Below are 27,057 nucleotides of genomic sequence, written 5' to 3'. Positions count from 1 at the left end.
TGTGTATATATATATATATATATATATATATATATATATATATATATATATATATATATATATATTTTATATATATATATATATATATATATATATATATATATATTATATATATATATATATATATATGTGTGTGTGTGTGTGTGTGTGTGTGTGTGTGTATATATATATATATATATATATATATATATATATATATATATATATATATATATATATATATATTCTTTACCACAAATTCAAGGTTATTCATTTTTAATAATGTCTTTATATTCTTTGCAGGTATATGTTTATGTATATTTTTATGTAAACCTACCCTATGTAAGTGGACAACTTACAGGGTCACTCAGAAATTGATTCTGACAGGTGTGCATTATTTGTCATTTCCATCATGTAAAAACAGGACACCTGTATGAAATCTGTTTTGTGAAATGAAAGCATTACCCTTCACTGTGATGACAGGTGTGCATGGCTGTGAAAATGTGACTGTAAGAATCTCAACTAACCTTAGAAACATACCATAGTAAAACATCATCATGAAAAATCCTATCAGAAAATTTAGCAGAGCACCAGCAATGGCAACACAGGGGATTTGGAACAAATATTGCACAGTACTGAAATGGTAGCACACTACCACTACTGATATGGTACTTGTATGAATATGAAAATGTTACCAGTTTGATACCCTTCTTCCAATGTCTCATACCATTGCAGCTGACCTTGTGCTATCATTGACCAAAGTATGCCTGTTACAGCATCACTGCATTGGTATGAAAGATTTCGATTGGAAATAATCTTTGTGAAATAAAATAAATCAGACTCACGCTATGCACAATCAGCCAAATACTATTAAGATACCATTAGGATTGCTTCCTGGCTCTGACCATTTTTGGTGAAAAAATGTTTTTAGTGTGGGATTGTGCCGTCATTTGACTGAGGGGAGGAGTTATAAATAGAGGCTCATGGGATATCTGAAAGGACAGGAAGACAACTTTGGGGCAAGGAGTGAACCACTAAATGAAAGGAGGGCACATGGATAATGCACTGGAGAACAGTGTGAAAACAGAACCCGTTGTTAAGCCACCAGGGGGCAGTAAGTTCAATGAGGGTTTGAACTATTGTTGATTGTTCTGATTTAGAAATGGTCTGTTGTGCCTGAATACTTATTACATTGTATTACTGAAATAAATGATCTAATGTGGGTATTCAGAAAGAAAGCTCTGGCTGTGCTAGATGTGTGTATGCATTAGATTGGATTGAAAGAAAATACAGAAACATAACAGCATTGCTGAATAAAAGAGGAACAAATCCCATTGAAAGAACCTCTTGCCTTGAAGGCAACTCCCTGAACAATATAGACAGAATACAATTGGTCTGTATCACTATATATTGTTATTATGCACGTAAATATTAAAAGCCCAAGGGTTAAGCAAAATGTGTGCCTGTCTGTCTTTCTGCAGGAAAGGGACCAAAGCTTTCATACATTTTAATAAATTTGTGGGCTAAAAATGTATCTGTGGAGTATTTGGTCCCCACAACACCACATTAAAAAAAAAAAATATATATATATATATATATATATATAGCTCGTCTGAACAGACATGTGATTGGGACACTGAAGAGCATATATGAGGTGAGCAAGTCATGCAAGCAAGACTGTGTGTAACTGTTAAATTGGAAACACAACCCTCATTACAGGAATGGCACAGTGGGAAGCCAAGTACGAAGAAGGAAATTAAACGTAGCGTTCCATCACATGGAGACATGGAATTAGATTAAAGAACGGGATACGGGAAGCCAATCCAAGATGGGAGCCTACCACAGATTCAGGGAGTCTGCTGAAGCGGCTGCGTTTGAGGCCAAATGAATATTCGACAGGAAGAAGAAAAGGAGAATTGGCAGAGTAATTAAAGAAAGTGTTAGGCTCCAGAGGCAAATTGCATTACAGGCTGTTAGATCAGTGCAGGATGGGGATCGGCACTGAGCTGTAGGACTGAATCAAGCTGCTGGATCTCAAAGGAGACTAGGAGACAGATGTTGGGTAAATGGGGGACCACCCCAGGTGTGACTGGTAAAATGACTGACATATCAGCTTTAGCATCTTCAGTGCAACTGAATGAGACTGGAAATTAGCAGACACTGTGCTCAAAAGATATTTGTAAAGGAAAAAAAAATTGACGTGCAGTAATTACAGTATAATCTCAATGAAGAGAGGGACATTTTGTAGTATTTTATATACAATATTTACTTATCAGAATATAATAAATAAAAATATCAGTGAAAGTACTTAATATGTCTTATTTTGGAACTGAACATTAATAATCAGTAATAATCAGAATGAACAGGTTCTAGCTCTACAATAAATACTCTTGATACAGTATTGTGACAAATAAAAATAAAACATTTAAGCAACATGGCTCCTTGTGCTGGCACTGAAGGTTTCAGTTATATTATATATACACATTAAAATGTTCAAAGACTACTCACAAGCCAGTGCGAAGAGCTAGTGAGCCTTGAAACGAATACCTTCTAGATGGCAGTGCAACGCTGGAGTTTGCAACTATTCACCTGTAGTAAACAAAGCTCCAAGTGGTTTGAAAGCCATAATAGTGCAATTTGAAGAGATTCCTGACCAGCTATAGTTCCTTGGCAAGAGTACGGAATACATCTCACTTTAATCTCCAGCCTTGTACACATTTTTTAATTTAATTGTTTTCAGTTCTGCCAGAATAATAGTCTGCCTGGAGAGTCAGACAATGTGTGTCCTGTTGAGAGAGAGGGGATATTCATCTACTAAACACAGCACCACAAACCTGGTCGGGATAATATAATTAATAAACCGCTAACATCCTCAGGATGATGAAAATTCACACTGCTTGACTTCTTTCATACTGTTACAGCATACTGATACAGCTTGATATTTTCCTGTATTCAGTTTCTATGAGTTATTTTGTATTTTAGTTGACAAACTTCAGATCTCCCAATTCGCTGTGTTGCTTTTGTCACATAGACCTATCATTCTGGGACCAATGACACAAGCCATGTGCCAGAGCAGTCCTTGACTTCCCTGTCACAAGTCTGAGATACAAAAACTTACTAGCACTCAGGTAGTTACCGTATGAAGCTTCATAGGTAATACAAATGTTCAACAGAGGATTGTATAGATCATATTGGAAATGTTCCCAAACCAAAATGTATTTAATGTCAATGTAACAGCACAAGGGCAACTATGAGAGTATGAGCTATTGGTAGAATGGAACCACAGTAGAACATTGTACTGTTTTGACTTAACAGTGTAATCACAATAGTATGAACTAATGCATTCCGGTAACCCAATACGATGATTAGAACCAGTGTTCTACTGTATGAGTACCACTCTACAACATTTATACTGCAGTTCCAAATTCATTGTGTTGCTGCTGATGCTTTGTTCTGCTAATGGCTCATCTAAAGTGTCTTAATAGTATTTTTTTTTTTTTTTTGTACATTTTGTATTTTTTCACTGGATTCACTTTTGTCTATAGTCTTCCAATAGCCTAATTTAAACCATTTTAGAGGAACTAAAAATAATTAGTTCAGGATTAATATATACACCCAGTATTAATATATAACCGGATACAGTTATAGCTGCAATCTGAAATCTACAGAAATATAGTTTACTTTTCAAAAGCATGATCTTTGGTACAACTGGGGAATAAGACAAACCTCTGGGAGCGAGATGTGCAAACCTGGCATTAACATTTCCAGTGAAATTCAATCAAGCCGTGAGAGATCAGTGACCGGCAAGAATTTTTCTAGCAAGAACAGATGTCGATAAATCCCATTCATTACTGAGTGCACTTTTCAGAGATCCTGATCATTCACATTGGCCTGACATTTAAAAATCTACCATATACAAACTCTCTGTTCATTGATCTGATTCAGCCTGTAAACACCTGACTGTCAAGCAAACGGCTGTACCCCAAATCCCAAGTGCTTCCTCTAAGGAACACATCCACGTAAATAGAAACAAATTTTCTTGAAGGATAAATAATCATTCTTCAAAGGGTGATTCATCACATTTGACTTCTGTGTGTAATTATTGCAGTATTGGGTAAAGAAGTTCCTGCCAAGCCAGCATCTACTACTGGTCAAAAGTGTAGAGTACAAACCAAAGGAGGTTAATATGAGGTTGGGTAATGCGCTGGTGAGATCCCACAAAAAGGACATAGTGGTCTTGGACTGTAAAATTACTTCTTGCCTTCTTGTTCTTGATTTTAATACATCTCCTGTAAAACTGAACTTGCTAGACAGAATGTTTAGACGCTTTATAACTGGTTCATATCACATTAAATCTGGCTTCTCCGCTCAACGCCCATTGAGAATCGATTTAGCCTAGAACAAAGAAGGATATTTTTTTCTGACCTAAAAATACCCATTTTAAAATGTTTAGGTAAAATGATGTGCACCCATGGATACGCTCACACCCAAGTTTGCGGTCGAAAATACACACACACTGCCTCACCTTTCACATATTTATATCAAATGCACCTTCAGGCTAGCTTCTTAGTGGAAGCTGTCTGTGCATACAAACCTCCTGATTATATCAAAGCAGAGCTGCAGGGACGACTCCAGCTTTTATTAAAGATATAACCTTCTCTTTCTAAACCAGTTTGCAGATTGTAATCATTCACCCAAGCATCGCAGACCTCTACTTTTCTGTGTGAAGTCTGTACCTAAATCCACTGTGAGAGGTTAAGGCTCCAGACTGACCACCCCTAACCATTTATCAATAAAGCAGCATTTAAAGTAATTTTATTTTACAAAATAATCCAAAAACACAATGTCAGGTATTATGTTAGTTTCTATGACTTATTCTTCAGTTATCTGTTTGCATTTTTATTCAACTCATCAGTATCTTCTGGGTAAAAGCATATTGCTGGGAGAAGGCATTTCAGTCAATAGGGGAAGCAGATCATCTGTTATTGACAAGAAAGAAGCCAGTGAAGGGATAGGGACACTCTCTCGGTGAAATGACCCAGAAAGTACATGGTATCCAAACTGAGTTTTCTTTAAAACTACTGTAATGTAGTACCAAATATCATGTCTTGAAACAAAAATACATGTTTGCTATAACTTGGGTTCTTGTCATAACTGCACATTTGAGACCTTGTGGCAGGCTGGCAAGTGGAAAGAGGCCCAGAGACAGACTGCAGTTCAAAAAAAATACTAATTTTATTATAAATAACACAAAATAAACGTGCACAAGGGCAAAATAAAAATCTTTAAACACAAAAAGAAAGACAACAGAACTTACAAAAATAAGGTTTCCAGGCAATACCTTCACCAGATTTAGAAAAATTAAAAAATCACAAACACCAACCTACTTCCTCAACTCCCTTCTCCTCAATGAGAAGCAGAGGCCTCCTTTTATGTCAGGTGGCTGGGCGCTGATTGATCGTTAATCAACCTAATCAACTAATCAACCCCAGCCACCTGAACATAATAAACCCAGGCAGGTAGTGGAAATGAACCCCATCCCTGCCAATTTAAAAAGGACAGAGCTTTGCTCTGCCTATATAATGAATAGATGTGCATGGTGGAGAAATGTTATAGAACTATTTCCTTAACTACAATTACTTGAATATTATATTATATATTTCAAGGTTTTTAGAAACGATTTAGATAAGGGTCAAAGTATGTCTTACATCTTATATCTTCTGACTTATCCTCTTTATAAGGCACATTCTGATTTTCAGGTAGTAAAAATACACACTTGGCCTTCAAAGTGTCAAATTGTGTTAAAGAATACTTTCTGGGTGCCAAATATGAGTTTGTATGGCGCTGCCGATTTTAATCTTGCCCACTTCTGAGTACTGTATGTTAACCTCTCTCTCTCTCTCTCTCTCTCTCTCTCTCTCTCTCTCTCTCTCTCTCTCTCTCTCTCTCTCTCTCTCTCTCTCTCTCTCTCTCTCTCTCTGTCTGTTCCTCTTTACCTCACAATGCCTGTGTGGCACCTTTGTGAAGCAACGCTGGCAGCGTATGGGTGCCAAGCTTAAGCGCCGCTGCTGGAAGCTGCATAGTTTTGGGCTTGTGTGTTCGGGATCCAGCCAGTGCCAATGAAGATGCATTACCAGAGATTACCAGGTTCCTTAAAGGCAGTACTTTATTTATTGACTGAACAGATCTGTAAAAGTCAAATTACCAAATAATAATGTTAATGAAAATCGGCAACAGTAACCAGATGACCTACCGTGAAAATACCATGGGAAAGAAAAGACAGCGTCAATTGCATGAGCCAATGAAATGAAATAGAACTACCCTGGATTCCTACTGATACTGGTATAGTGGTTTGCTAAAAGTTCTTCCTGTGTTTCTATGGTAATACACTGTTAATGAGGGAAGAGGGTCACATGGTACATAATACAACTGCAGTGTTTCTGAATTTTGAGGTATTTATATTTCCAAAAATTATTGTGGTTACCAATAGAAAAATATCTGTGTATTACCTGAGAGGAATCCTTGCAAAACCATTAGCAGACCACTAGTGCCACTGTGTATCTTTTGGTAATGAAGGAGTGTATAAATCATGTCATTTGAATACATTTTGACAGGGTACTTGCATCCCTTTTCAGTCTAATCGGGATGCCTTTAAAAAACAACAACATTTTATTCCCCATTTACTTTTATAAAAGTACCCTTACCTGTCACAGGTTCTGTTTATAACAAGAAAATGACATTCCTGTCATCATTTTTAACAGAACTGCAAACATAAATCCTCCCTCAGCATCCTCACAGGGAGTAGTTTTCTGATGCTATAGGAGAGATTAATTGAATGGCCCTGCACTTGACATCATAACTTTTAATGAACACTTTATTTTTCAACTGCATTCCATTTATAAAAATGACTATTGATTCAATAGGAAAACTCGAACAGGATAAGCATGATTCATTAGTTTTACCTGCAACTCTCCCCCCATCCCTCCTCTCCTCCAGTCACTGATTGGGTTTGAAGGTTGCCCAGAATAAATTGAAGCAACAGTAGAAATGTATTTAGTTGCACAGCGCCACTCATGATCTTGTGAAGGAAGTAAAGAAGCACCTGCATTCATAAGTTTACTCTCTTTTTATTTTTTTATTTTTAATTACAGCGTGATCTTTTCTGTGTATACTGCATAAAATCACACACCTTTTAGAGCAGGTGTGTCCAATCAAAGTTCTGGAGGGCAATTCCACTCCAGGTTTAACAGGTTAAATGATATAATTAACTACTTCAGGGTCTAGACTGATTTAGTTAAACAAGGTAGAGCAGAGTTAGAACATAAACAGAGTGGAAGAGTCAACTTTGGCCACCGCAGACTGAGACTCTTCATTGAAACTTCATAAAACTCATTGTTTAAACATCATGTTAACTGTGCCACACACGGTTCCACAGCCCAGGTCACAGATTGGCTTGGTCTTCACTTTCGGTGTTGCATTCCTGCAATGTGTGGTACTGAGAGTTGAAGTAACTGACTGACTAACTAACTAACTCTCATCTGAAAATTAACACATTATTCTAACTGTTTATTTTATACAAAAAAAAAAAAAGCCCTCTTCCAAATTAATACTCAGGAGGTTAATTTGATTAATTTTCTCTAAATACTAGTTATGGATGAAATTGGGTTTGGGCAAACCAGTTTGGAAAACTCAGTTACAACTGAATGTCACATAGTCATTCCAACTATACACGACATTCAAAAGAAGCAGCTAAACCTGATCACAGACACTGGTTTTATTTTCAATTTTTTATAACTGATCTACATAGTGATAGATGTAAAACTGTAGGGAAGCGCCAGAATATTTATTTAGCAATCACAAAAATGCAACCACAACTCTCTTGAGAGCTATGAACAAAGGATTGTCTGTAATTTATCTGAGACTTATCATTCTTAACTGCCAAGAAAGGACCATCTAGTTTGTATTCTCTCTGAATCAAACAGAAACTATGTTTACTGTAATACAGCAATGCAATTCTGTCATTGTAATACATTTTCTCCCAATGCTGGTAGGTATATAGAGCAATTGTTAGCAGAGCTTATTGTGCAAAGACTCTACTGATAAGTAAGCTTTTTTAATCCATTAGACACAATGGTCACAATTCCAATACAATGGGTGTCAGTAGAGGTTTGTGTTAAACTACAGACATGTGGTTTGACAATAAGATAGTGTGGAGTAGTGATTAGGGCTCTAGGCTATGGACTCTTGACCGCATAGTTGTTGGTTCAATCCTAGGTTGGTAGGGGATACTGCTGCTGTATCCTTGAGCAAGGTACTTGATTGTTGCAGTAAAAACCCACCTAAATAAATGGGTAATTGTAAGAAAAAATAATGTGATATTTTATAACAATTGTAAGTCGCCCTGGATAAGGGCATGTACTAATAAATAAATAATAATAAATAAATTAACTACATTTAAATTGCTTTGGAAAAATAAAAAAGCTGATATTTTGTACAATGTTATTTGACTTTGACTGACCATGTCTCATGGTATTCACTGACAAATCGGTCACTAACTACCAGGAATAGGCCATCTTGTCCAGGGTTATTACTAAGCAAATTCAGGCACATTCAGAGGATCTTCCTAGTCACATTTGTATAAAAGTATGGCCAAATGCTATCTGGAGCATCTGTAGATAAGCTGGGAGTGTATGATTAAGGTTTGGTGTAAGTCTGGGCAGTTCACCGTGTAGAGAGTGGCAGACAGGCTGATGACCGGTGCAACCGGAGAATAAAACAACAGGCCCCAAATAAATGTAAGGAACCTGGCAAAGATGGCCGTCAAGTGGGGAGCAACTATCGTGCTTCAGACTATGTGCAAACTGTGGATGTTTTGATGCTTAAAGACATTGTAATGGAAAGGACCCTGCATGAAACAAAGACACAGGAGTCCAAAACTGATTTGTGACGAAGGAAATGTGAATATATGTCACAATAACTGTGATTATGATGAAAAAGGTAGTGCAGGAATATGCATACAAAGACAGGTCGCAAAGGTAGGTAATGTGTTTAGTTATAAACCTGATCAAAACAGATAAGACCTGGCATTACATCACAAAAGTCAACTGTGCTTTGTAGGGCTAAAAACAATATCAAAAAATACTTAATTGATTAAAAAAAAAAACAGTTTTATCTTAGCATTGCCAAAGGCAATGGATGATAACACTAAGCAAAATTGTACTGTCTGGCTTTAGTCAGCACTGCTGTTGCATAATACATAGACCTATTTATATTCAAATTGACTAGAAATGAAAAGTTGAATGTGTCTTAGTATTGGAGGGTTACATTCTCAGCCAAGTTTAGCTCAGCCTAGATATCATTAAAAAATGAATGAATTGTGCTGTCTGCAGAGTAGGTTATTGACAAAAAAAAACATTTATGGGGATTAGAGATAACTCTGACATTATTGGAAATAACAAAACCTCCTCACCATTCTGCACAATTGTCCGTCCCAATTTCAGCGAGGCCCTAATGAAGGGAGTGTGAGGAATCAACGCCAAGAGTCATTGAGATGTTAGTTGGGTTTGAGCCTGGCTGGCTAGCTGCATGGATAAGTGGGAAATGACTGCTGCAGATTGGTGTGTTCAATCAGCTGGTGTGCTCAGCTTGGCAGTGAAGACAGCTTTTAAAAGTAAAAGGGTAAATTAAATTAAAATGATTCACAATTTTGTTCTTGTGCATCAGAATCTTGCCAGGATGAGTGGGGTTAGTTAAGCCGAAAGGCCTGAATTTTCTGGAGCCAAATAAAAAAAGAGAGAAAAAAACAATAACAGACTAGTGAAAAAGAAAGCATTGGGTTTTGTAGAACCTGCTTACTGTGTAGGAACGAGTCTCAAGAAGATTGCTGCGGGACGGTGCAGAGCCTGTGCACAGCAACCTTTTTTCTTGTTTGTTCAGTGTTGGAAGTGTTTTTTGTGTGTTTTGTAAAAGTCACGTTCGTGTAGAACGCCAACGTGTTGCGATTCCCGTTGGTGGTAGCACAGCTACTTCCTTTTGTTAAAGCAATGGTTTGTTTATGTGTTTCAAAACCCATTTGTGTGTAAATAAACTGCAGGTACCTGAGCTCCATTTGAACCATAACCTCTGCCAGGATTAAGGTGCTCAAGCAGATCTGTGAGGGGAAGGCTCTCATCAGTCCAAAGCATATATATATGACAGAAAATTAACGTCTGCATATAATTCAGCAACTCTTGGGACGATGAGGAATGTATTTGCGTGGATCTGGTATATTTCTTGTGCACTCATTTCATTGTTAGTGCCGCTTTGGATTTACAGAGGGATTTTTTTTTCAATAGAGCCCCAGTTTGGAAGCAGCAGCAACATGGGCTAAAAGTTGCAGTTCTGTCTATTTGCATAAAGTTAAAATGAAGTCTGGGAAAATAAGATTTATAAGAATGGCAGAGTGTCAGGAGCTGTTAGTGCACAGCTGGGAATCAGATTCAGAAGTGCAGCACTGCTGATAAGAACAGGCTGTCCTTCACAGATAATATAATGCAACAATAGCCACCTGGAATATTCTTGGTCAGGATAAGGTGTAAGTAATAACCTTCTTTGGAATTCAACAGTGAGCAGAAACTGAAATAAAACCCTTCATACACACATTATATCATTAGCGCCTAAATAATGAAGAACAAAATGGCAGTGTTTACAGTGGTACGGTAGTCTGAGAGAGAACACTCCTCGGAAAGCAAGCAAAGTGTTCTCTAAGACGAAGTTAGCCACCAGACACACTCTAACTCAATAAATAAATAAATATGTATTACTTGTCATGACACATGTGCATCAACATATGAAATGAACTGAATAGCCATAATAAAGTAGCAGACAAACTGACTTTAATAAACTAACTATCCAACTAAATTAACACATTACCCCTACACACGTTAAAAAATGCAGCAGCAATATACATACACAGTATTTGACAGAATGGTGAAGCAACTCAAAAGAATGGAAAACACCAAACTGCTCTGCGACTTGTGTCTGATTCAGGTTCTTTTCAAGAGCTCGAACAATTTTCAACTTTTTGTAGCAAGAGAAACAGCGGCGCATTTCGCCATTTGTTTACATGCCATTTTGTTGTGATGAGGTGCACTCGAAGAAATCAGTAAAACAAGGAAGGATTTAATAAACCTGTGTTTCGCAAAACACTCTTGTGATGACTAGTCGCTTTTGAAAAGACTGAATAAACCATTTTAATTTAAGTTTGATGATTATCAGTTTGCAAAACAGTACTGTATCCATTGTGAACAAATCACTATCAGTTCCTTTTTCCTTTAGCAGGAGCATTTACAATGGGAAAAATCTGTTTCAACACAAGGCTGTTTTAATTAAACTTTGGTATTCCAGTCCCATGCATCTACTAGCATGGCAATTATGTATTCATATTAAAGTCATTATTTAATGTATGTGGCTTGTAAGTACCACAAGACAGGTCTCAGTTCAAGATATATATATATATATATATATATATATATATATATATATATATATATATATATCCCTCTGGTGGTAAATATAGTTCTTCCTGAGGAACCTTTAGTTTCCCACTTATTATTGAGGTGTGTGTGAGAGTTTGAGACAAGGTAATGCATGCGTCTCACAACTCAGGTGTCTGCATACTTCTGAGGCCAAGTTTCCTTTGAAAATAAATCTACTCTTCGTAAATACGGTATTTATGTGGAAATTGCCATAGATGAGCACACCTTTCTACGCATCAACACTTCCACTTTCATCAGGAAGGCCTTTTTTTTTTAACTAAGGCAGTGCTTTGATATGATCGTGATCTTATTTAGAGGAAGTGTCCAATCCTTTGCAACCGCCAAGGCTTTTTTAATACAAAATTTAAACATATATTCCATGCTTTAACAGAAAGCTACAAAGTACACAACAGAAAGTAGAACCAGTAAGTAAGGGGTTTATTATCTCTTAAAACTTTAAAGTTAAATGACCTTACCATTTTCAATAGCACTCCCCCTACTGTACTCTATTACCATAACACTGCATAAATCCGCACATCTCCTTCCTTATTAATTAGCTGAGAACTACCCATAGCCCTTGAATGCTGAATATATTCATGATATAACGCCTTTCACTAGGGACCAAAGATTAAGCTACTTTTATCAGAAATTCGTCTTGTTAGGTACCTTTGCACTGTCTCAAGAGTTTTCATTAAAGAAAAATGGTCCTGTCAATCAATCAATATAGTAATCAAATATTAATAAAACAGTTGTGTTATGACTTGGGTTGTCCACTAGAGTACAGTATTCAGTTTTTTTTTTTTTTTTTTTTTTTTTTTTATTCCAGCTATCCCCTTGTGTGGCTACAATATTCCTGTTGTGCCCACAGAAGGTGAAGTGAAGCTACCTGCAGTACCTTCAGTGCATGGCTGAAAAAATCAGGTGTTCCTTTAACAAATAACAATCCCATCAGTGAAGCATCATGACTCAGAGACCATGACTCTGACACTAAATTCAGTTAAACGTTACCCCTGTTAAGAAGCAATACTAAATCTGATGCTTTCTAATTAGCTTTAGCAATATTATCAATGAGGATTTTTCGAGCTTTGTTTTTTACACACACATGTAAAAGGTCAGACAATGGTGCAGTGATGTCATGAGTCACAATCGCTAAAAAACCCAAATCACTGAAATACGGATATGCATGTAAAGGTAAGTGTTTCTGCCTGGTAGCTTATCATTGCCAATTCATGCGTCAGAGACAGAAATAGACAGAGTATCTATGTGTATAGGTTTTGAACCTGGTATACAGTCGTATTTTGTCATCTTTTGGGATGTAAATGTTTCTGATTGCCCAGAGGGTTGTAGTCAACAGGAAAAGAAAGTCTGGGGATGATCGGGTCTCTATCTTGGTGCAATGCAAAAAAAAAAAAAAAACGAGCAACTGCAATCATTAGCTTTCATGCAACAGACCAAGTGCTTATAGTAATATGGATCAGTTAAACCACCACCAACATCCTACTGTCAGAGACCTACCATTTCAGTGGGCTAGCCAAGCTTGCAGAATTATCTCCGTGTCTGCAGCCTGTCAAATTAGATTTGCGCACTAACAGCTAAAATCCTGAAATCCCAAACTCGATGGGGCCTGTTGGAAGCAAGTGCAAAGGCTCGGCAAATTGTCTGGAAGGAATAGCATGGAAACACTATGGCTTTGAAGGATTTTTTCCATGTACTGTACCATTCAAATTGAAAATGGCAATATGCGGCTACATAATTGCTATGCACATTACTGAATACTGTTGTGTAGCTAAATTGCAACGGCAATGTTGTTAGATTTTATTCATTTAAAAGTTATGATAAACTTAGAATGACCTTTATTTGGGTGGTGGCACTTGCAAATCAGAATGAGTAAGTGTCAGCAAACTATTAGAATAATTCAGAGCATTTCAAAGCAATATTCCAGAATGGTGCAATAACATATTGAATGTAACAGATGCAATTGAAAACTAATAACAGAAATTCAACTACTGAACCATTTAATCAGCCTGCACTGGGTGACAATTTACACCCAATCAATACCTCTCACAGAATTGAACTAGAATTTAAAGCTTTCCTGTACCTCAGGAATCAATGATAGTTTAAGCTACTCAAAGGGACATTGTTCATTTCGAAGAAAGTATCAGCAATGCAGCAAAGCAGAAATTAGAACATACTTTTAACACATGACTTAATACTGTGTACAACTTGGCAATGCAATACTTATATACAAAATGGTAGCACAAGGGCTGAAACAATTGGAAGAGACCATATGGTATGAACCATTATACAATTGCAAGAAAAATCCTTGAGATCTGATTGGTCAGCCTTGCAAAACATTTAAAAAAAAAGACTCTTGGAGAACGACTCTGAAGGACTAGACAAGATAGAATCTGACCGAAATGAAGCATCCATGAAACGACAAACCAACTGGGCAGTCAGGTTTTTTTTATGACTGGGTGAGTGAGAGTAACACAAATATATACCTGAAAACTGTCACAATAGAACATCTTAATACAGTTCTATGACAAGTTTATGCCTCTGTCAGAAATAGCTCCAGAGAGCCATATGGCACAAGCAGTTATGTGGGGCTCAGAGCGGGCTTAAACAGACACTTAAATGACCAGCCCTGAGCATAACATGAATACACTATTACAACATCATTGTTGATAGGATTACATCAATGAAATTCAATATAAGAATAAAGTGTGCTGTAGTGTTGCGTGGGAGAAAGCCCTTCCCTCTATCTGCAAGCAACATAATCCAGATCTCAGCCAGAAATGGTATTCGCTAATAGAGGAAAGATGAAAAGATGTCATGGCAGGCCAGTGTCCTCACTAGCACTGTCGGTGAATGTTCTGTGCTCATTACTTCACTGACAATGCTCCCCTGAGCCCTGATGTATATTTAAAAACAGACATACATTACGTGAGAGGTGGAAACCATTAATTATAAATGTGGACCCAACAAGAATGGATTTGAGTATTCATGGGTATGTTGGACAGTGTGCAATGTATTAACATATACTGTATTGCACACAACACACTAACTCAATCAAGCAAAGTAAATAAAACCTGGGCAACTGAACTAAAAAATGACTTCAGGAATTAAGCAAAATCCAGTTGACCTGTAAAATATGCGTTATTATTACAGTAAATTTGTACCAGGGAGAAATCTAAGCCAGCAATTAAGCATTTTGAAATTGTGCTCATTTGTTAAGATAGCTTTGTGAAATTAAAGGATAGTATGTGTAGCAATCTGCTTGACTATATATTTCAATATTCTTTTGAAGGAAACAAATATGTGTTAATGCTCTTTTGCTCCAGCTTTTTATTTACAGGAAAATAAAAAGTTAATTTTTGCGTTATTAGTATACCTTTAAAGAAAATCTTTGGAAACGGCGAGATATTTCAATAGAAATACCAAGACACAAAGTATTATGGTTCATACATAAATAATTTATAAGTAGGCATGCTGCTTTTTGATGTTTATTTTTCAGGGGCTCACAAAATACTGTAATGTATTTATTTCAGGTTCTTTATGTAAACATAATGAAATTATGAAGTTATTGTGCACCTTCTTTTGTGTAGTTGACAGTTCCCATGGTTTTCCAATGAAGAGCCCCAGTTAAATGTATTCTCTACAAGGTGAATTATTTATTAGGTGTATTTGTGAGCCCCTGGGATACAAACAATGTAGCTTTCTTCAATTACATGTACTGGTACAGTAAAAGGCAAATGATGCAAAATGCAGAAGATGCGTGAATAAACAAACTGCTGATAACACTGACTAATAAAATACTGTTGTGAAATCTACTTGTTGCAACAGCTCTAAAAAATATATATGAACCCTCTGTGCTTTACAAGAGAGGTGGCAAGTTAAAAATAGCATCAGCAGTTCATCAAAGAGAAAACACACCCTGCAGCTCAAGTCAAAGAGATTTAGCATAGTGAAAATGGACAAAGCAATCCAACACAATTTAAACCTGACCCATGAAATTAAGTTTGTTCTGAGCAAAGGGGCTCTAGTTGTCTGCGCAGCAATGCAGCAAAGGGATCTGAAACAATCCAGAACAGCTGAGTAAGACACAACAACAGAGCATAACAAGAACCAGTTAAATCACATTTCATACAGGTTCACTAGACCTTTGTTATGGGTATACAATTCTGGATAGTATTAAGCCAATTATATATAGATCTGATAGTATATTATGCTATATAGTTGAAGATCATCATCTACAGATTCTATGCCCTTAGTACTTGTGTAAGGTATATTTTTTGTTTTAAACTTAATTGAAGCATTCATCTTAAGGATTTTCAATTGGCTTTATATATAATAGTTTGTTCTGAAGTCTAAGTTTGCTGTCACATTCAAGCAAAGAGATCTTTTTTAGGGGGTGGATAAACAGCTAAATACACACTTTTGTTCCAAGTTAATATGTCCTGTGTATGGTGTCTCTTATTGTATAAGAGCAATGTGTGTGTTTTTTAATCTTTGGTTTTGATTTTTTAACATTGGAATTAGGTGTGGTGTCCTATGCACAGAATGACGTAAGCACAGGATGATATGTACTGGAATGTTGGCAAATACTTCGCTGTGATCGACTGATTTCTGAAATGGGATTCATAATAAACATAAATATATACCATACACTCTAAAATGAGTTAGGTACTGTAAATATGCAACTTATTTAAAGTAGTATGTCACTCCGAAAGTGTTTATAGAAAATGAAAATAATTCAATCTTACCTGTTGTGCACTTCCATTTGCTATGTGTGTATCTTGTGCGGTTTTTAAAGAAAATTGTATTATAACAAACGTATTTTCATTTGAAATAAAATAGCTGGCACTACAGTAAGGGAAAGAATCCCTTCTTTTTGTACCCCTTCAACACCTTGAGTACTTTCTTCTACCTAATAAAGCACCAAATCTCTATATTTTTAAACATCAAACACTGTTTGAGATAGTTTCTTACCAGACCGTCCGTGTGAAATCTACCGTACCTAGTGCATGGATTCACAGAATGATTTAATTAGTTACAATTATAGTTATTCTAAAGCAAGTTTTTCATTTGACCAGCAAACTGAAGAAAAATGTAGATTGTAGCATCCCACCCTGATACAGGCTCTGGTCTTGCTACATGAAGATACAAAACATCAAATACTGACTTGTAATTAATACAATATCTGTTATTAAATCAATATTGCTGCATATGCCTTTTGGGTCTGCAGAATGATACAGTAAATTGAATGTACCACCATGCTGACAGTTTTATTTTGGAAGCTCATAACAGCAAATAAAACATCTTCCCAGTGTTCAGTGTCCTGGTCTAATGCAATTTGAGGCCAGCATTCAATCACTGTATGTTCTCCTGGAGTTCAGAATACTTATTTTTAAATAGTTGAGGGATTGCAGTCTGCAGTTTAAAGAATAAAAGAGGTTCATGCTCCACATTATATATGGACTAATAAAATAATTTAATAAGGTTCAAATTGGTGGCTAATATTATTCATGTCATTATTATAGTATGGTGTTGGAGGTGTTTTATGCACATAAGGTGCTTTATTTAAAGGCTACTCATCACAACTTGAGTTCAGTTGCTTCAACCATCCGATCTATAGGTTTGGTTGGGGTTAGGATGAGAATGGCTTGATAACGAAAAAAGAAGTTACCTGTAGATCTTCAGTCTGATCAATGTGAACCGGTGAAGCGACATTCAAATCGGCATTTGTTAGAAGTGATTTTTTTTTTAATGCCACCACTTTTACAAGTTTTTTTTTTTTTTTTTTTTTTTTTTTTATCCAATTCACTGTATAATAACCCCTTTCTGTTTAATGATCTTCAAAAGCACTGTTTATTTAGCGATTCTAGCAGGCTTATCCCGCTGGGACGATTCCTGTCATTCAAAGAGGCACGTCGGGGGCGGTGGGAAGCTCAGTGCTATTGCCTCTGTAAAACACAAAAGCACCCCGAACAAAATCATTTAAAATCTTGCAAATTCTGCCTTAAACAATCTGTCACAAGATACTTGAAAGGATTTATACTGCTTTACATGGAGCACTTCCAATGGAATAATCCTGGACTTGACTGACTAAAAATTTTGTTATCCATGAAGAGATGTTCTCAGGTAAGAAAAATACACTGGGAGCCTAACTGCTGGTTTCACAGACCCCAATTAGCATTTAAAAAAAAAAAAAAACTAATCCTACCTTAGTTAAGGTTGTCCAAAATTCAGGTTTTCACTGCAAACGTTTTCAATTTCCAGAATTGTATTTATTTATTTTAAATGCATTTCCAGCAATGTTATTTTGGTTTTTGAGTAAAATACTTTTTATATTCATATTCTTAAGGAGCCAACACTAGTCTAGAACAGGTCCATGAGTTGAAAAATAGGGTAGCATTGGCTTTCTGTGTAAATGGGTATCTGCTGTCTAATTACTGTACATTCGCTTCTCCACTCTGCAGGAACCCTAAACTACAGGGTACCAACTGAAGTGTTTTCACTTGTTCCAGACACACTTTTACTTGTCTCAGACCTATTGTGAATAATTTTAAAATACAGTTACTTTGCCTACTTGAAAGACTAAATGATTATTAACAAGTCTAAATGATTATTACAAAAATGTACTGTCATATTTTATCTTTGAATATGTATTGTGTTAATGCTGATATGCTTGGTGTAACAATTAAACAAGTACCTTCTGTCGTTCCCCACCTCCGACCATCCACCCCCCCCCCACCCCGAGGCCCTTTAGAAAATAATGCTGCACCGTATAAGGTTATCAAGGTGAGTAATATTTCTAAATTACATTTTATTCTTTAAAACAAATGCATGAGTTCATCAGCGCATGTCTGAATGCTCTGATGTGTTGTCCCAGGGGACTATAAAAAAAATCACAATCTGAGTTTACAAAACTTGTTTGAATAGACAGCCCAAGAGCCCATTATAGAGGGCTGACTGCAAGCATTGTAGCAAGCCCTTTTTTCTTAATATTAATTATAATAATTAATTAATTGACAATTCATTAATTGTTAATTACAGCCGAATTAGCCCTGGAGTGCAATTATAAGGATGCGGCAGATCCTATTAGCTGAAAATGTCTGCCAATTATGCAGATTTAAAAGGAACACGTGAGTTTTACATGCAGGCTCACAAACAATATGCACTCTCTTCATTTTTATTTCGTTATGTGTACTTGTTTATACCCCCTATTTTATTGGTGAAGCTGGATTTTCTAAACATTTATCACTAGTAAACTAAACATAGGCATTTCTACGTTTAAAGGTGACAGCCTTCTTGATTAGTACTCTAACAGCACAGCTGGCGTGATTGATTCTGTAGCTTACTTCTGTAGGTCTGAAACCTGATGGTTTTCCATTAATAACAGAAGCATCTTTTAGATGTAAATTAGGTTACTGTAGTTCATATAGCTGTTGTTTTCAGCTAGGGAATAACTACAAATAACTTCCACATAGAAGGTGCGAGACCAATATATCATCTCAACAAAACAACACACATTTTTATTTCTAAACTGATTTTTGTGTCAAGACACCTCAAAGTGGTGTACATTTAGAACACATAACAACTTTGAACTCTGATCTCTTTCTCTGACCTTCTGGAACATACTAACTAAAGCTGGTATGAAAGGCACAGAATGTAAAAGTAGCACTCTGTATTGAAGAAAAAAAAATCTGTTTTTTTCTTCTTTTTCCAGTGACTCATTCTATCTATATCACAATCTCTTTGGCTTGTGTAACACTAGGGCTACAGTTTAAGCTATTGCATGCAAAAGCAAACACTATTTTCTACTACCCTGCTCCTCAGTAATAGTACCTGTGGACAACCCAATATAAAGAATGTTATCAAAGAGGGAAAAAAAAATAACTCTCCATACAAAAATGCAATACCTACAAAGACATCTACTCAAGTGTCCTATTGAGTTTTGTCACAGCGATTTATTTTATGTCGATCCTGGATAAGAAAACAGCTGTTGATGTAAAATAATTGAAACAAGGCAATAACAAAAGAATAAAGGAAAATGTAATTTCTGCTAAGCTGAAGGAAGAATTTGTTTTTTAACTAAATATCACAAGCTGATTAACTCTGGGCAAGCCAGACAGAGTACGAGCAAGTGGTCTTCGTTTTTGCTATTCACTGTGTTTGGTTCTACCCAGATAAAGCATTGAGAGAACAAGACCGACTCCTGGATTCAGTCCCCTCTCCGACTCACTGATTTCATTTGAAGCTGGTGTGGCATGTCAAAGTTTGTCCAATCAGAAAGTGTGTCCACTAGTGTTTGTATAAAGAGTCTGCACAATACACACATGAAATAGGGACTGTAGCAGCATTATGTTATGAATTATCAAAAAATAGTATGGCATTGCTTTTATTAACCTACCATCTGTTCCCCCTATTGACTGACTTATCAGTAACATGTTTTGATCCAGAATAAACTGCTGATGTGAAATGAAGTGCAAGTGTAACATATATCCTGTGAATAAGGAATATAAACTGATAACTTTATTGTACCTACTGTATAACCATGTGTTTTTAAATTAAAATGCATGTTCGCTATAACTTGTGTTTCTTTCAAAACTGCACATTTGAGACCTATATAACAAATGGAAGTGCATAACAGGTAAAATTTATAGAATTATTTTGTTAGCTGCATCCTGGCATTGTTAAAAAGACTCCATTATGACACTCCATCAAAATCTATAGCAAATAACAAACATGTCTTTGATTAAAAACATGTCATGCCCTGTATGTTGCACACACCGATAACAGCCACCCACACTCACACACACACACACACACACACACACACACACACACACACACACACACACACACACACACACACACACACACACACACACACACACATTAACTTGCAATATACAATCAAGATTCCCTGACCCTGGATCATTAGGTTGCCTCTCCTTGGGAGTTTCTTTAACTGGTCCATTCTCAATACCAGGAGATGGTAGTTATGCAGATGTTTTTGGCGCTTGTTAATATTAATAAGTTAATGATAATGTATGTTCCAATGAATATCAGGATCCGCACTCTCATTCTTCTGAATTATCACTCAGCGGAGGGCAATAATGGCTGCTGAGAGACAGTTTCCTGCCTTTGGTTGACAGGGGCGATAAAACTCACTGCTCTGTGCCTGGCTGAAGAATGGCTGAAGAATGGCTGTGCTAGGCAATACTGTGGGTCAGCTGGTCCCTTTGATGCCATGCCAATGATATCACTTTTGTAGCAAGATGTTTATGTATATTCATCTTTAGTCACTCTATACTTCATCTCAATGTATTTATTAATTTATACAATGTCAGGTTGTCTGATAATGAAACATCACTGAAAGGAAACAGCATCTAAATTATTCACTGCATAATTACATTGCAAGTAATAAAATCTGACACAGAGGCAATTACCAGCAATTACGAATTATGGTATGTAATATTGCCAAAAAAGGCCACAAGTCACGTTATTCCTAATTGTGATTATACGGTATGCAGAATTTGAATATTGCAGTGTTGTCGGGGGTCTTATTCTCTTCCCTTGAGTTCTTGTGTTTTAAATGGAAACTTGTGAAATGAAAGTTCACCACAATGTTCACTGCAGCATTCTGTTTGAACAGGATGTTCAGTTGTTCATTAGGGCTTACCTCAGTTTACTTTGTCGCAGGTTAGTAGCTCTTTCACAAACATGATGGCAAGAGGAAGTGGGAACACAGTTAGAAGTCTCTGGAATAAAACTAAGCAGTCTCTGTAATAAAAGACAAATCTGTCTGCCACAACATTTTAATCCACCTCTGCAGCCTAGACAGTAACTGAGGGAATGTGATAATTTCAGCTGAATTAAACAGCTGCTATTAAAAACTATGGGAAGACACCAGCCTTACTGAAAAAGGCTATTAATAATACAATTAAGATGCCATACCGAGTGTATATCCCAGAAGATACCTAGTTTGAAGAAAATAATCAGCAAAGGAACCACAATGGAATTGGTACAAATAAGTACACAGAGGTCCAGATATGGTAAAGACTAGTAGTGATATGGTACCATGATGCTGCACTGGATTACAAATTAGTGTGCTTCATTTCACATATGTCAACATATGAATAAGTTACTGATATGGTATTATTCTATGCTACAACAAAACAACTGCAGTTCCCCATGTTAAAAGCATAGCAACCAGAAAAAGATTATTACATAATATGCATAAAATGAAAAATAACATGCAAAAACTTTGACGAAAGTATTTGGGCACTCTTTTGTGTGCCACCCTTTGCTTCCTTTACAGCTTGCAGTCTTTTTTTTGTATTTTGAAAACAGGCTTCTTCAAGCATTCAATGGAAAACTCCGATTGTTTATTGTGTGTATTGTTTTTAACAAAGGTTTACATCTTTCTTTTCGCCCATGGACATTCATCTTGCTAAGGTATTGAATTGTTCGTTCGTGAATTTCTTGACCATCTTTGCAATAATCACTCATGTCTTCCACACTTGGAGCTAGTTGCAGTAGTTCCCATTCTCCTGTGTTGGTCAAAATAATTGCCCACAGAATACTTTTCTGGTATCTCTTTTTTTTTATTTAGTTGTATCATTTTGAGAATGTTGCTGTTCTCTTTAGATTTAACCATTTTTGTTGTATTTTTATCACAAATTTCCAATTTATTTTTCAGCACTTGATGATTATGTATTTATTTATTCTATAGTTATCATCAGGTGCTGGTTTTCAATCATGATACTTGTCAATAATTACCAACGAATGGGTTTCATACAAAATATGTTGATGTCCCAAATACGTTTGTCAAAGTATGAAATTAGATTTTGCATGTTATTTTTCATTTTATGCATGTTATGTAATAAATTGTTGTTTTATTATGAAGCTGAATCTCTAGTTTATTGTCTGTGTGTGTGTGTGTGTGTGTGTGTGTGTGTGTGTGTGTGTGTGTGTGTGTGTGTGTGTGTGTGTGTGTGTATGTGTATATATATATATATATATATATATATATATATATATATATATATATATATATATATATATATATAGTAGAGAGATTCTGGTTCTCTCTGGTTCTTTTCCCAGCACTTTATTAACCCAAACACAGAAAGAGCTTTTTTTCAAAGCGCAATTGAGCTTTTATTTTATTTTTAAAAGAAAACAAAACCTAACTGTGTTCAGAGTAATGACTAAACACTTTTTATTCTTTTAACCTGACTCAGTAACCGAGCAGCTACTCTGCCTACCGATAATAAAAAGAACATTCGTAACACAAAACATATTAAACAGAAAGGTGTTCCAGACTACCTTTTATTCTTTTTTCAGCTGTTTACCTTCACAACCAGGCTTTTCACTCTGCAGCCCAGAATGCATAAACTGTGGGGTTTTTATACCCTACTAATCATGGTGATTAGGCCAACAGCCAAAATAGTTTAACAGTTCACATAATTAACCAGAAAATGATCACAATTAAGACTTTTCAGCCCATGGCATTCTGGGGAATGTAGTCATGATTAACCTTTGTTAAACATACTATGCAAAGTATAAGCATGAGAAAAGCATGGTACCCCTGTCTCATATTTGTCCTGCCATGGTGTGGTTTCTAGAACTGTACAGAATTCCTCTTCTGGTCTGTATCTGTTGCTCTGACAGCTGATGAATTCTATGACCACTCCAGCTGACAGATAGATTGCAATGCGATTCACTCAAGGGCTATTCAGTGTCAGGATAGAGAGGTGTTCTGTGCTACACAAAACACATCAGAGGAATAAAGATGTTCTCCAGAGATTCAGAGCATGTTTATTTATCACAGATCGTACTCAGAAGCTGGAGACTGTAGAACATTGCATACCACGGTATACCTGCCCAGTACCTTTTCACTTTACCATGTCAATGCCAATAGAACATGATGCATTAGTACTTCATAGGGCACAGCTGTCCAACCATTTTAGCTAAAAGGGTTGGATTCCCCAAAAGAAAATAAAAAGTTTAGTTTACTATAAAGCTGACTAAATAGTGGCAACTATACTACGACACAGCTTCCGTCATTTTCATTAACGATAGAATGTTTATATGTATCTGCATTTTGACTGTACCCATTAAAAGCATTACATGTGATACTTCAAAAGAGCAATATGTGGAGCTCAATGAGACACTTGTGGCTCAACAGCCATCCATTGGACAGCCCTGTCACAGGAAAAAAAAAAGTATTTCTTTTAATTTGATAATGAAAATCCTAACACTGTAGTAACATAATACCAACAGCAGCCTATACCATAAAGTCTATAAAGGTAAGTTCTGAACCTTCAATGGTTATACAACATGTTGCACAACTGAGGTTAGTTGCATTTGATAAACTGCTAATTACATGTTATGCATATCATAGATCCAAGGGCCATCAAGCAACTAGGAACCCTGCATGTATAATGAAATGACTTGACTTTTCTACTCCTTAATATTTCTTATGTTCTTATTTCTAAAGTTGTTTCCTTCCTTTCCTTGAACGTAACTCTATTCCACAGCACCAAACAGGTGAATTGGATTTCAGTTTTTCTCTTCAAGGGCACCTTTAAAACATATGAAGCACTGCATCTATTTCCACTGCAACAAATTGCCCCCATGCTGCAGTATTTCTTCTTTCTGTCTCTGATTAAAGTGCCGAATGATGAATAAAATGAAATTCTCTCAAACATAACCTGCCGTGATATTACAAGTCTGGCTGAATTGAAACACTGAGTGGGAAAGAGTCCTGATATGTTTTTTTTTTTTTACTTTTGTGAAACACAATCTCCCCGACAACCAGTTGAACGCGGAAAGCATTTCCAATTTAGCAGAACAAAAAAATAAGAAAGGTCCCGAAAAGGCCTGCTGAGCTGTTTGTTGTTCCTGTTGGTTTCACAGCAAAGTATAAAATGCTTATACTTATGTGAGAACGTAGGTACTGTTCCACAATGGTCATGGAATTGTACCTAATCGAAATCCATTGTGTTTTCCATCACTGATAGTACTGAATTGCCTTTGCTACAATAGGCTTTTATTAACTATTAACTATTAACTAGCTGACAGTCATGCATCCTTATTAAACTCGTGCAGACTATGGCCGAGAGGTAATAAGATAATTAATAGCTAGTAGCTAATAGTTAACCCCTCGGCCAGAATATAAAAGCCTGCAGCTTTCCTTGTTCGGGGAAGAAAGTGTCTAGGAGTAGAGAACGGGAGCGGGGAGGTAAATTAAATAAATTATAACAATTGCTAAGCGTGCTGGGTTCAGCACCAGCATGATACTTATTTGTTATTTTGTTTTTTGTGTAGTTTTGAGGTTGTTTAAATCTTTTTGTTTATATTATTTAATAAAGCCACTGTGCCTCAATTTCACCTGCCATTCATTATTTTGATTGTGTGTTTCTAGTTTGATGTCACCCCTGCAAAGCCACCCTTTCACATACCCTAATGTCAAAAAAATACAGATAGATGTGCAGGTGTAGTCCAAATTATACATTTAAAAAGCATTTATCTAAGATTACTTTAAAAGGTTCACAGCTAACGTGATAATTCCAGAAATCAATCAGCACTGCCATTCGATATATTGATGTCACAGGTGAAGTTCTGGAAAAGAAGCGCTTGATACTATTTTTAATAAATAACACATGGTACCATTTTAAGTTAAAGAAGGCTCTTGTCTGTTAGTGTTTCAGAGAGCTCATTAAAAAAACAAAAAAAACAAAAAAACAGTTGTACTGTTAGGGTCCAAAGTGTGTTTTATATTTAAATATTTAAATTGGGTAGAACATCTGCTAAATTGCCTTTCTCCAACAGACTGCAACTGAGGTCCAGTTAAAGTCTTGACAAGCAGCTCTGGGTCATGAACCTATGGATTTCTTGAAGCATAGCCCATGTACAGCCACAGCCATGGAGGGAGAAAGGGAGCACTCTCTCTGTGTGTCCAGACTGAATTATGCTGAAACATACTTTTCTCCAAAGTTTGTCAGCTCTCAAATGGGAGATCATCAACTTAGGGAATGTTACAAAAAATGTGACATTAGAATCTATTAAAGTGAGAGAGTATTTGAAAAGGAAATCGAGCAAGACCAGGGTAGAGAGGTCAGAACAGTGAGCTGCAGGGAGGGAACAGTAAATGAATTGTGGCACCTGTCAAGGTGAGGGATTACAGCAAGCGAAAGGAGAGACTGCTGCATGGTGACATTGACGCTTTATTACATTCAAAGGGTCCATTAGAATGGAGTCAGAGGTGAGAGGATGGACAGCTGTTCAACTGTAAAGCCCTAAGAGGAATGTATTAGGGAGATCTGTGCTCAAACTCAACTGGGTTGCAATTAACAATTACATTCTAGTCCTTTTCTAAATAATTTTGACACTATTCTCGAAGTGTTAAAAGGGAGAATATAAAACCGGTGTAATTACAAAAAGTGGGATTATATTATCATAGTTTGAATTTACTAAACTAAATAACTCCCTTTTCAAACTGATTCTCCAGCGGCATGCTGAACAGAATTGAAATGAAGTACACATTAGAGTTGCACATCATTATGTACCATGAACCAATTGATTTCATACTGGCGAACTGGAGCATGTGGCAATTATAATCTCCTACAATGCATCGTAGTAAGTAATAACAAAACCAGGAAGTGATGGAGTGTGAATGTACATGTTTGTTTACGTTTGCTATCGATATTATGCAGTTGCACTGATGAAATCATGTACCCACTCTATCACATAGCAGTCCCTGTTCTAGCTATTGAGTTAGATATGGATTCAAGTGATACCAGGTGGCGAAGCATTATCTGGAAAATTCCTCAAGAGAGAAAGAAAAGATGATGGATATTCTCAGCATGATGGTGCCGACAAGACATTTCTTCATGAAATGCTTAATTACAAGTGAGAGAACTGGCTGCTCCTCTGTAGGCACTGCCACAATTAATTCTGATGGTAAAAGGTGATCAGTGTAGCATTGTGGGACACACGATATTTAGTATATCATTTGCAGACATTAGCATTAAGTACAGTTAAGTACAGTTCGCTGCTGGAGAGCCGTATGAAACCAAGGCACACCAGAGGTGCTCAGAGTAGCAGAGGAAGGCGTGCTAGCGTTGAGAGAGTATCAAGGCATATTTAATTGTTTCCGATGCCACTCTACTCATGTACTTTCAATCTTTTCTATTACAGACAAGCTGGGAAGTGTATACACATTATATATACAGCTTTTTTTTTCTGTTTTGCAGGGGTGTTGCAATACAGGTATTTATAATATGTTTTCTGAATACCACATCTACACTACAGCATGCCCAAAACCAATAAAACAAATGCAATCATAATGTTACGTGCGTGTAAACAAAAAAGGATTAATTAATTCATGCATTCACTTTACTAAAAGATCCTCAATTGCAATTCAGTGGCATTGCAAAAGAATGCACTGGTTCTGGATTCAGGAGAAATGACAGGGCAGCTACACTGGTATCAGCAGTTAGTAGAATGGTACCACAGTGGTAACATTTTCATACTTTGACATAAAGTA

The sequence above is a fragment of the Polyodon spathula genome, chromosome 7 (genome assembly GCF_017654505.1).
Source record: "Polyodon spathula isolate WHYD16114869_AA chromosome 7, ASM1765450v1, whole genome shotgun sequence".
Classification (NCBI taxonomy): Eukaryota; Metazoa; Chordata; class Actinopteri; order Acipenseriformes; family Polyodontidae; genus Polyodon; species Polyodon spathula.
The sequence above is the reverse complement of the archived record's forward strand: the minus strand, read 5'-3'. Positions refer to the sequence as shown.